Source organism: Pinus tabuliformis, chromosome 4_1, assembly GCF_031772625.1.
Source record: "Pinus tabuliformis cultivar Carrire ecotype Pingquan chromosome 4_1, CPIR1, whole genome shotgun sequence".
In the NCBI taxonomy this organism is placed as follows: Eukaryota; Viridiplantae; Streptophyta; class Pinopsida; order Pinales; family Pinaceae; genus Pinus; species Pinus tabuliformis.
This window is the reverse complement of record NC_142303.1, coordinates 522,610,465-522,620,730: the sequence shown is the minus strand read 5'-3', so window position 1 is coordinate 522,620,730 and position 10,266 is coordinate 522,610,465.

Sequence of the window (10,266 nt, the reverse complement as noted above, 5' to 3'; positions counted from 1 at the left end):
GTTGGGAAGCCTAGTGGAAGTTTATAAATTTTTGGGTTCAAAGGCTTTGGCCCTACCCCCTAGTCATATGGTCTAGTAAGGGGGTTGTGCTTGAGAGATAATCGAAAGGATCTTAAGTCTGGAGGCTCAATATGAAGTGTTGAGTAAATATCAAATAACCTTCTAATGTGAACCCCTAATCCTAACATAACCCAACACACCTACTAGTTAACAAAGATCATTATGTCAGTTTATTTCTTGTTGTCAAGATATCATCTTATAAAGATATCAAGATGTTAAGCATCATGAATATGTTGAAACACCTCCAATTGCAAACCTATGATACTAAAGGATCCTAAAAATTACGTTATTTAGCAGTGAATGTTCTCAATTGTTGATGTTGATAAATCAGATTGGGTGAGGAATCATGGAGCATAATTTTGTGTAATTCAATGGCCCAACAACTTGATGGGATACATTAGTAGATAGAAAAGAAAGTCCCATCCAATGATGGTTAGTTATCAAACTATTTTCTATCTAGTGTCAAGAAGTCAAGTGTCGAGAGGTCGAAACACCAATTATTAGGGTTTCCTCTTGATACTAATAGATACTAATAAGGTGTAAACATGGCATGTTAACATGGAAAGTATGGTTTACATGGCATGCTGATATGATACTAAAATGGCATATTGATGCATCACACTAATGTGGAATATTGATCAATGCTAGATGGCATGGAGTATTAAGGTGTCACTAACATGACATGCCAACATGGTAAGATGACATGGGGTCAGAGAATACAATGATGTTAAGGTTGAACCCAAGTGATAACTAAGGTAGAGGTGACATGGATGGCATAAAATTCCATATAGTGTAGATAAGGAGATCAAATGTTGGGATATTGGGAGGTTAAGATACTATACAATTAGGTAGCAAGAGGTCAAGATATTGGCTATTTGGTTTTTCCTCCTGATATAGATAAGACTTGTTATGCTAGCTAGTAGATTGAGAAAGTTGCCATGGCCTTATGTAGCAGTGACACATGGGAATATGAATATCACATGTATGCCATGTAATATTGACATGGTATTTTCTGGATGTTGATGTGGAACTTGGAGGGAAGATCTTCAAGAGGCCATAAATTTGTATCTAAAGCATAGATCTAAAAGAAATTTATATCGTTGGAAATCTCTCGATGAGAAAAATATAATGAAAGTCATAAAAAAGGGTGGCCCTATGTAGTGGTGATATGTGGGAAGATGATTGTCACATGTTCACCATGTAATACAAACATGCTATTATATGGATGTTGATGTGGAACTTGGAGGGAATATATTCAATATGCCATAATTTTGGATCCAGAGCTCAAATCTAGATGAAATTTATATGAATGGAAAGCTCTCAACGAGCTAAATACAAGTACAAAAGATATCTCAAAAAATAGGTTTTAGGTGGTTGAAGGAAGAGGAATTTTGATAACCCCACTTACTTAAGGTGATTGAGGATGTTGGGTCTAGATACATTGTAGCCTTAATTGGGCATTAAGGGGGTTGGGTACATGACAAATGGTATTAGAGCTCATATTCAACACTTGAACCGAATGGAATTAGGAGAGGTAGAATTAAAAGAGATGAATTTGGAGCTATAATACATAACATATAACATTTGTGGTTCAAGAACTAGTTATGTTTGGAAGTAGTAGTTTTTCTTGAAGTGAATTTGGATAAGTCTAGCTTCCTATATTTGAGTAACTGTGTAGATGAAAGAGCACTCTCTAGGAGAAAAGAATTGCACTTGAAAAAATTATGCCTTGGGGAAGGCTAGCTTCAAGAGTTCATCTATTGTGAATTATAATTATCTTGGAATCAACAAGGCATAATTAAATATGTAAAGTGAAACAAATGCACTTGTATGCATATGGATGTATATGAATGTGTGTGTGTGTGTGGGCAGTTTTGGATATCTTGATTTAGGATAATGTTGGATTGCATTGCTAAAATGGATGGTGTGGCAATGGCCATACCTAAATATCCCTGAAAGGATTTCATCCTTGGTAAGATGATGTGGTTGTAATGAATTCAATTAAAGGCCTAATTGATTGAAGATGATAGATGTTGAGGATGAGAGAAGTCCCTGCACCTTATGTGCAAAAGGGTGAATGGCATTGATTTTGGTTCCAAGATAAGTGTTCTAGATGTTTAAGGTATAATTCCTTAAGGAAAAGGGATAAGAATTTTATAGAGCATGGAATATGGATGTGGTTAATGCATTCCTAAAAAGGAAGGTGCATGATTGTATTGTCTAAAATGCATGAGGACAGAGGCATGGATCAACTAAGATGTTAAGAAAGAAAATATCTACTTGATATGTTTTGGAAAAATTGGACACTATCTTGGTTTCCTTAATAAGAGGATGTGTGTGTTATGAAACCAACTCACAAAAAGATAGAAAAGATAGATCAACGCCTTAGAATTCAGCCTCTTCAAGGGGGCAACCTCCTTTACATTACACAAATGAATGATTCCTTGATGATTCAAATGACAAAACCTCCTTTCTATATATAAGAGTCTAAGGAGTCACAATATAACCCAACCGACCTAACAATAATAATATAAAGGCACAAAAATAACAATAGAGGGATTCTATGGGGCACAGTAATAACAATATGGGGATAATAGGGGCACAACAATATTATAAGGGATACAACTACAATAGTAATGGGGTAATCACTAGTATTATAGGGACCTAACATGCCCCTCTCCTTCAAAAAAGTGTTGTCCTCAACGCTTGAGTAGTTCTAGATGCTTCTGTATAAAATTCTCATCCTCCCATGTGGAATCTTCAACAGATAAGTTCTTCCACTTGATGAGATACTCCGAAATTGATCGATTTCGTAGCTGTCAAGTTCTTGTTTCTGTGACTGCTTCCGGTTCCAATATAATTTTTCCTTCCTCGTCAAGTTCTGGCAATATTGTTTGAACTGGGAGCTTGTCGCCTATAACCTTCTTTAAACATGAAACATGGAAAATTGGGTTCACTCGAGAAGCTGTAGGAAGCTCCAATTTGTATGCCATAGTACCAATCTTTTGCAACACCTTGTACAGACCATAATACTTTGGTGATAATTTATTATCCTTCTTAGCTTGCTTGAGGGACATTTTTTTATATGGTTGTAGACGTAGGAATACCCAATCACCTACATCAAAACTTCTTTCGCTGCGATGTTGATCTGCCTGTTGTTTCATTCTATTCTGTGCCAACACGAGGTTATCCTTTAAGAGTTGGAGGACTTGTTGTTGATGCTCGATGTGATGTTCCACTGCTTGAACCTTAGAATTTTCTTTTAAATATGATGTGATGGATGGTGGCTGATATCCATAAAGTGCCATAAATGGGGTCATTTTTGTTGCTGTATGGAAGGAATGTTATACCACCATTCAGCCAGAGGCAACCATTTGACCCATTGTGTCTGTTTATCAGATACAAAGCAATGAAGATATCCTTCCAAACATTTGTTTACTATCTCAGTTTTCCCATCAGATTGAGGATGATAAGATGAGCTATGAGCTAACTGAGTACCAAGACAAGAAAATAATTCTGTCCAAAAATTTCCAGTGAAAATGGGATCTCTGTCACTTACAATAATCTTTGGGTTTCCATGTAGCTTTTGAATTGTTTCCATAAATGCAGTAGAAACTGTACTGGCTTTAAATGGATGTGATAATGCACAAAAGTGTGCATACTTGGTAAGTCTGTCAACTACCACCATGATGACACTCTTTTCCTCAGACTTGGGTAAACCTGTGATAAAATCCATTGAAACCTCCTCCCAACGTTGGCTTGGAATGGATAAAGGTTGTAATAGACCCAGGGTCTTAATTGTTTCAACTTTATTTTGTTGGCAAACCAAACATTCCGCCACAAAATTTTGAATATCTGATTTAAGGCCATCCCAAAAAAATTCCTTCTTAACCCTGTGGTAAGTTTTTAAAAATCTTGAGTGCCCTCCTAAGGGAGAAGTGTGCAATTCCATAAGAATCTTTTTTTGAGTTGGGAATTCTTACAGAGGTATAAGCGATCTTTGTACCATAATGAATCATTTTGCCAGCTAAATGTATCAGATGTACTGGAATCTTGTTGTAACTTTCGAATAAGTGCCCACACTTCTTCATCATTCTTCCATTCCTCCCTTGCTTCGTTTATCCAATCTGGTTGGATAATAGAAATGGCGCACAAAAATGCTTCCACATCCTCATCCTTTCTTGAGAGTGCATCTGCCACCACATTTTGCTTCCCTTTTTTGTAGATGATTTCAAAGTCATAACCCAACATCTTTGTGACCCACTTTTGTTGCTCTTCAGAGGATAATCTTTGTTCTAAAAAGTATTTAAGGCTATCATGATCCGTTTTTACCTTGAAGTGTCTTCCCATTAGGTAGGGTCGCCATTTCTTAAGTGCATGGAGTATTGCCAACATTTCCTTCTCATAAATAGCTTTGTGTAAAAACTTTCCCTTGATTGGACGACTTTCAAAAGCAATGGGTCTTTCATCTTGCATTAAAACAGCACCAATTCCATTTCCTGAAGCATCACATTCCACAATAAAGGTTTTTGTGAAGTTTGGTGTAGCTAAGACCGGTGCTTGGCACATTGCCTCTTTAAGATGTTCGAAGGCCTTTGTTGCTTCTGGAGTCCATGAAAATGCATCTTTCTTCAATAATGTTGTTAGAGGTGCTGCTATTCTCCCATAATTCTTAACAAACTTGCGATAATACCCTGTCAACCCAAGAAATCCTCGCAGATGCTTTATGGATGTGGGGATTTTCCATTCCTTAATGGCTTTAATTTTGCTAGGGTCTACCTTAACTCCTTCATGAGATACAATATGACCCAGATATTCCACCTCTTGTACTCCAAAGAAACATTTGGATCTTTTTGCATATAATTGTTTCTCCTCCAATAGTTGTAGCACCCTGTCAACATGTTCAACATGATCCTTCCAAGACTTTCTGTAGATTAGTATATCATCAAAAAATACTAACACAAATTTTCTAAGGAAGGGTTTGAAAATGGAATTCATCAAACCTTGAAATGTAGAAGGTGCATTGGTAAGGCCAAAAGGCATGACCAAAAATTCATAATGACCCTCATGAGTTCTAAATTTTGTTTTCGGAATGTCTTCAGTCTTCATTCTGATTTGATGATATCCTGAACGAAGATCCAACTTGGTGAAGTAAATTGATCCATGCAATTCATCCAGTAATTCATCAATGACAGAAATGGGAAACTTATCTTTAATAGTGAGCTTGTTGAGCTCCCTATAATCCGAACACATGCGCCATGATCCATCCTTCTTGTGCACCAATACTACTGGAGCAGAGAAAGAACTTTGACTAGGTTGAATTATACCAGCCTCTAGCATTTCTGCAACCATACGTTCAATTTCACTCTTTTGGGCATAGGGATATCTGTACGGCCTGATGTTTGGAGGAACACTTCCTGGAATCAGATGAATAGCATGATCATGATCACAAATAGGTGGGAGACCTTTGGGAGTCTCAAATACCTTGGAATGATTGTCCAAGACTTTTTGGAGATCTGGAGAAATAGATGATTTCGATGTGGAAACATCTAGCGAACATAATTGTGCAATTACACCTCTTTGTTCCTTTTTTAGAAGCTTTGTCATACCGTTAGAGCTGATTATCTTTCCCGGTTTCCCTGCAATACCCCTTAATTCAACTTCCTTTCCTTCCATAGAAAATTTCATGAAAAGTTCTTGAAAATTAAAAGCTATTGTACCCAAGGATTGTAGCCATTGGACTCCTAGTACAACATCAGCACCTCCCATTGGAATGGAAAGCATTGGGCTAGTCAATACATATTCTCCCATGGATAGCTTGATATTATGGCACTTTCCAGAGCAATTTATTGTTCCTCCATTTGCAACCATCACTTGACACTCTGGTGCTGGATATAGAAAGCAATTCAATTCTTTTGCTACCTTACAATGAATAAAATTGTGGGTACTTCCTGAATCAATCAACACTATTACCTTTTTCTTCTTGATTTGTCCTTCTATCTTGATGGTTTGAGGAGTGGTAATTCCAGCCAATGCATTACAAGATATGGTCGGATTCATTTCTTCTTTATCTAGGCTTTTTTCTTGGAGTATATCCTCTTCTTTTGACCTTTCTTGCTCCTTTTCTTCTTCCTCTTCACAATCTATGTAGAATAATTTCTTCTCAGCACACTTATGACCTTTAGTGTATTTTCTATCACAACTGTAACAAAGCCCTTTTCTCTTTTTTCTTCCAATTGTTGTGGTGTCAACCTTATAGGTTGTGGAAGACTAGGGGCAACAACACTTCCATCTTTATAGTTGTGAGTGGTATGCTTCCTGGTTGCCATAATTTTGCTTTCCATTTTTCTTGCTAACCTGAATGCCTTCTCTAATGAATCAGGTTCCCAAAGGCGAACATCATGTTGGATATTATCCTTTAAAGACCCTATGAACACATCAATCCTATGCTCCTCTGGAATATTTTTTACCCTTATGTTCAATTTTTGGAACTCCTCAATGTGCTCCATTATTGAACCCTTTTGTTTGAGACTTATCAATTGGCTAAAAAAAGTGTTGCTTTTTGTATCCTCATAATGTGCTGTCAATTCTTCCATAAAAATTTCCCAAGTGATAATTTGTTTACGAGAGCAAAGCCATTGATACCATACAAACTGATTTGGTTCCAAATATAAAGTTGCAATACATACCTTTTGTGTGTTTTTCACATTATTGAGATCGAAAAATTGCTCCATCTGTAATATCCATGTTGCGAGATCCTTGCCATCAAACTTCCTCATATCGATTTTTGGAATATGGTGGGTCTTCAATCCAACATTAAAGTCTATGAAATCATGATTAACATTTCTTTTGTTTGCATCATGAGTTTCCTTTACTACCCTTTCACCATTAGTAAGTATTTCTTGTAGAAAATTTGTCAAATCTGTCTTCAAATCTACCATGCCTGTCTTCAAATTTGTGTTCAAATCTATCTTCAAATTGTCCATCTTAGCTTCCATGCCATTTATTTTAGCTTCTGTTAGCTTTTGTGAGAGTGACATTTGTTGCACTTGGTCTTGTAATTTTGATATATCATGTAGCATTTCTTCCTCTTCTTCATGAGTCATGCTAGAGCTTTCAGGTTTCTTACTACTTGTTTGCATTTTCTTTCCTTGGGGAATTAGTTACCGATAATAATGCTCTACTATGCCCTTTTAATTCCTTCAAATAATTTTTCAAACCAAGCTTAAGCAAGAATTTAAAAAAATCTACACACCTTTTTTCACTTTGTAGGAGCTCAATATTGCCTCTAATGTATCTCTGTAATTTCAGATCATCCAGTTATGAAATTGCGACCTGCAGTAGCTCTCTGTGTCCTCTTTCTAATGCCACCAGTCTCATCGAAATTGGATTCTCCAAGGAAGCGTTATGCCAAATCTCCCACAGTGACCTGATTATAGACTAGTTCAGTGGAGCAAACTTGTACGACGTGCCACATGTCCCCGTTTCGACATTTGGTTCTGAAAAATATACAAAAGAAACTACAATCCGTCCTCTTCTTATACCTTCTTATGAAATTTCAATCCGATGCTCATAGAGAAAGTTATGACTATTTTCCCCAGGTCACCTGTTTGGAATGTAATTCAGGAGTCTACAAAAAGACCAACTTCCTCAGATCATATCTCCACAAATATAGCGCGAAAAGATCTGAAATTTGGACCCGAGGTTTAATGCGATTTCGTATCAAATGGGTTTTTCTTTTCACTTCTGAAACGTCATAGACAAAAAGTTATAGCGAAAATACCACGATGACCTATTTGGAGCAGCGAAACCCTAGAATCAAAAGCTCTAATACCAAATGTTATGAAACCAGCGCACAAAGGATAGAAAAGATAGATCAACGCCTTAGAATTCAGCCTCTTCGAGGGGGCAACCTCCTTTATATGACACAAATGAATGATTCCTTGATGATTCAAATGACAAAACCTCCTTTCTATATATAGGAGTCTAAGGAGTCACAATATAACCCAGCCAACCTAACAATAATAATATAAAGGCACAAAAATAACAATGGAGAGACTCTATGGGGCACAGTAATAACAATATGGGGACAATAGGGGCACAAAAATATTAATAAGGGATACAACTACAATAGTAATGGGGTAATCACTAGTATTATAGGGACCTAACAGTGTGACACATGGTACTCTTGGATGAAAATCCACAAGAGAAATATTACTTAGAAAAGAGATCCATAATATTGGTTATGAAGTGAGTAAGAAATAAAGTAGACCCTTGAAAATCATATGTGTTTACAAACATAAGTGAAAGAATCATGGGTGAGGTAATACACATGAGTATGATTGTGTATGAGAATATGAAGGTATGTCGAGCATACCCTTGGGTACCTTGTATCATGCATGGTAATGGATTGAATTCTTATGTTAGTATGCAATGGGATGTAAACTTACTACCAACAAGGTCAAGCTATTACTAACCACATATGAGGATGTATGCCTATTAAATATGATAATATCCTTAAATAAATTTGGTACAAGCACTCACTTGGGAATCGAGTGAGGAATATGTGTATATAATATTTCTTCATGGAAGAGGAAAGGCTATTAGCAAGTGTGCCTATGTGGATTTTCCGTTAGAGCAATGGAAAGGATTTTGAGGATGTTTTAATCTTCGAAAGGAGAAAGACCATGACAAGAATATGAGACTTTCCATCGAAAAGATAATGAAATGATAGTAAGTATGGGTTAGTGTTTTCCCTAAGATGTGAATGATAAATTGAGGTATTGTAGAAATTAGGTTGTATATTTTCCATTTCTCATGAAGTTTTAATCAAAATCACAATACAAAAACCTACACCACTGCTCTACGAACATTAATTCACAATTTAGAAAAAAAAATCAGACATCCAAGAAGAAATAACACACGTGCAACAAGTATTTTTATCTAGGGAAAGAAATCTTCTAAAACCCCCCAATGTCTTCTTGTATTAATCAAAAGAATAGAGATGTATTACAATTGCTTTTCTCAATTTAGCTCACCCTGCAAGTGCACAACCTATCACTTTGCTCACTTAAGGCCTCTGAGCCAGACTTAGTCAAATTTTGCCTTGGTTTGAGCTCCTATTTCCTTACATTTTTCCTTGAGGAATTAGCTCCTATTATTTAATGAATTCCTCTAATTGAATCGCGCAATTCCTTAGGCTTATCATCTGACTGCATGCAACACTTGTACACTCGAGACATGTCTACAATTGATGTTACAATGCCTTGGAATCTCCTCCTCAACTGGGAAACTTGAATTCTCTACATGCACTAGCTATTTTTGGTTGATTGATTAGTTAATTGAATGATCACTGAATTTGATTGAAGTCCCATTGCTTAACTAACCATCCACTAGTTCTGCCAAAAGTTGGAACTAGTTTAACTGAAAAAAGAAAAAAAGAAAAAACAAACAAACAAACAAACAAACTTGAGATAACTTCCCTTGATTGCTACAAATTAGCAATCACACATGTAGAACTGAACTCTAACTCCTCCAACTCGAATTTACTAAGTAAACTGGGTGACACAAGCCATGTCACACTAGTTAACATCATCCAAGTTGACTGTTGATGTAGAAATTCAAATTTTCTCAATTTAATCAAGGAAAAATCAAATTGAGAATTTATTGATGCATTTTTCAACACTCCCTCTCAGCAAGAAAGGGATTATTAACAACCCCAATCCTGCACTTGTGGAACTTGAGCTTCCCTCTTGACAAGGCCTTTGTCAAAATGTCAGCATCTTGTTCCTTTGTCGGAATGTACTGCAATAACATTATCCGCCTCTAAACACAGTCATGTAAATCATTATATTAGATATCTATATGCTTGGATCGATCATGAAAAACAAGATTCTCAGAGAGCTTGATGCAACTCTAATTATCACAGTAGATCACAGTTGGATCCATCATTTGAACAAATGTTATGCTCTTAACCTGCAAAATGATACCCAAATACAGAATATGCGAAGAAAAGATACCCAGAACACAGAATAGCAATGATTTTATTATTCAGAGAGTAATGTTCACTTGCCTCTTCGAGGGTGCAACCTCCAATAGAGCAGAGCTCGAATACAAAATAAGACACAATGCTCCTCGCAGGGAGTCTCTATCCTTTATATATGACTCATACATGCAATACCACGGGCCAATACCGTGGGTTTTATT